Genomic DNA, 3,163 nt, shown 5'->3' on the forward strand with positions numbered 1-3,163 from the left:
AAGATTTCTGTCCCGTGTGAGAGGTTATTTAAAAAGGTAAATGTAAAACTATAATTGTTTATTAAAAAAATTTAAGAGAGAAGATTTTAATAACCTTATAATTTATTATATATGTGCATGTCACATTTTACTACAATTTTAATTTTAATTTTAAAATATCAATTTTGGGAAAACCCAAAAACATGAGAAAAAGGAAGATGTGCCGTGTCGGGACCATTAATGTGGTGCAAAATTGCAAATAATAATATGAAATCCCATCTCGTTCAATATTAATCATAATTATATATCATTCTTTCACTCCAAATAAAACGTTCAACCTTAAAGTTGAATACAAGCTGCTAGTAGAGTTACACTTCCCTATTCTTAAAGATTGAGCTGTGATTGTATGCATTTGATACTTTTAGTAATTGCTTATGAATCTAACTTTTCTAAAGATAATTTTGTTTAAATTAGACTGAAACAGATCAACAAATCAAGAAAGATAATTTATAATTTTATTATATAAGTCTCGATTTCATAAATTTTAATGAAATATGAGAGTGACTCGTTTTAATTCATAAATTGAATGTGGAATGTTTTAAAAACACATCCCACCTCACACAAATCATCTATTTTTGTTTGGTACATATTCAAATCATCTATCAGTCATACGCTGATTAGACTGCCAGTGTAAAACCATTTCATTAGGTGGCTAGATAGTTAAAAAGTGCAAAGAAACCAATAGACTGAGCTTGAATCACGTGCGTATAGTATGTGTTGGGTAATCCAAAAAAAAATCCTTGTCTTTGTTTTTAATGTTAGAGATGAGATCAAGTAAGCTATTAATTAAAGAGAAATCTTCAGAACTAATGAAAGTAAAAAGAGAAAGAAAAAAGATACGTAGAAGAAAACAAAGGATAAACCAAAGCATTTGCAAGATATATATATATAAAGAGCAAGCACATAGCAAAGACAGCACTACCATACACATATATCCTCCGACAATATGCAATATCCTCCCCACAAACAAAATATGAAGATTGCCACCTTGATCTTCTTCTTTGTCCTTCCATTTACATATGCTGACCTAAGAGTTGGATTCTATGGCTTTAGCTGTCCAAATGTCGAGTCCATTGTATTCAACGTCGTAAGAAGGCATTTCCTCCAGAATAAATCAATTAGCGCAGCCATGCTTCGCATGCACTTTCATGATTGCTTTGTTAGAGTAAGTAAGACCCAACCTATTCATTTCAAATTTACATATTCTATCAAAAGATGGTAACTCAGTTGGCGTCGATCAGGGAACTGAGCAGGTGTGGTGAGAGCGTATGTTCGATTCTCCCCGCAACCATCTTTAGAATAAGTTTAAAGTTTTATTCTCGGGACCTGCCCGAATCGAATTAATTGCGAAGCTATGAACCGACTGGAATATTTCAAAAATCTTTTTTTACATATTCTCCTTTCTAACATTTTGGTTTTATTATTTTATATAGGGTTGTGACGCCTCTGTACTAATAGACCCAACTAGCACAAGGAAATCGGAAAAGCAAGCAATCCCTAACCGAACACTTAGAGGATTTGAGGTCATTGATGAGGCCAAACGAATCTTAGAACAAGCATGCCCATCAACGGTTTCTTGTTCAGATATTTTAACACTTGCAACAAGAGATTCAGTGGCTTTGGCAGGAGGGCCCATGTACAACGTGTCCACGGGAAGAAGAGATGGACTAGTATCCGATCCATCTGAAGTGAAACTTCCTGCACCATCATTTTCTGTGCCTCAAGCTCTACAAAATTTCACCGCAAAAGGGTTTACGTTATTTGAAATGGTGACCCTTTTGGGAGGACACACTATTGGTTTTGCTCACTGCAGTTTCTTTCGAGCTAGGCTTTCAAGCTTTGGAGGACACCCTGATCCTACAATGGATCCTATTTTGGCTGCTAATTGATTCAGTTATGTGGGTTATATAACAGTTCAACAAGGAATGATCCTTCTACGTTTCTGGACCAATATTCACCTTATACATTTGATAATCGTTTTTATAGCCAAATTCTTAGTAGGAGAGGGATACTTGAAATCGATCAGCAACTTGCTCTGGATCCAAATTCAAGAGGCATTGTCTCCAGTTTTGCATTTAATGGTGTTAGTTTTCAGCGGAGCTTTGCAAATGCCATGATAAAAATGGGAAAAATTGGTGTTTTGGTTGGAAATGAGGGTGAGATTAGAAAGAATTGCAGAGCTTTTAATAATCCTAAATAGATAGTCTATTCTGCCTTCAACATGTATGCAGCTTTTGATCGATATAATTAGTAATAATAATCACAGGCTTGCTGCATTGAAAAAAAAAAAAATTAATAATAATAATAATAATATGTGAGTATATCCATGTGTTCCTACGTTTATTTTTTTTTACTTATTTGCAATTTGCTTCTCTACCTACATTTACTTTTATTCTGCGTGACCAAAATAATAAAAAGGTTGCACCTTGGGATTAAAGTTACAAACCAACAGTAAAAGTACTCATTTTATCCTTTAAAAGTCCCAAAACAATTATTAATATTTAATTTAAAATGAAAATATTAAATAACACTCATGAAGGATAAGGACAAGTCTACAAATTAACATAGTGTAGAAAATATTTAATATGATCCAGGACCACTGAATCTTTTAGTGTTTTCTCTGACATCGTTAATTTATTCTTTCTCTTTTTATGTCTGTTATTTTTTCTCTTTTTCAATTTTATCCTCCTATTTATACTAAAGGACCACCTAAAAAATGGGGGTCCCGGTTGACAAAAAATAATCTCCCAAGTCTACCTGTGCATCCTGTGGCTCTTGCGCATAAGATTATAGAATTCCTTTCTTTGATAATTTTAAATACAATTGCAGTCAAGTTCGAAAACAATTTTAGCCCCCAATTAAATCTTCAATGTTTATTATTAGTTGCTGCCAACTGGAACTAAAAACGATATTCAATTTAGAATGCATGGTGAGACTTTAAAAAATAAATAAATATTATTAATTATATCACATCAATGAAATGAAATGATGGATTCAATTGCTAATCAATAATTGAATTTACAACTCAGTTACAAAATGTAAAAACAATATATGTTGTTTGTAGTGATCTGACGTAATCTTCTGTACGAAAATCCCAAAGCCAAAGCAGGAGTGCCTTGCTGAT

The 3,163-nt window shown here is 33.0% G+C and overlaps 1 pseudogene; it reads left to right on the top strand.

Moving 5' to 3' along the window:
• Positions 1-1,012: 1,012 nt before the first annotated feature.
• LOC133304951 (peroxidase 44-like) lies at positions 1,013-2,239 on the top strand (annotated as a pseudogene).
• The last annotated feature ends 924 nt before the right edge of the window (positions 2,240-3,163 follow it).

Source organism: Gastrolobium bilobum, unplaced genomic scaffold, assembly GCF_033153095.1.
Source record: "Gastrolobium bilobum isolate Gb01-03AN ecotype WA unplaced genomic scaffold, APGP_CSIRO_Gbil_v1 utg11163, whole genome shotgun sequence".
NCBI lineage: Eukaryota > Viridiplantae > Streptophyta > Magnoliopsida > Fabales > Fabaceae > Gastrolobium > Gastrolobium bilobum.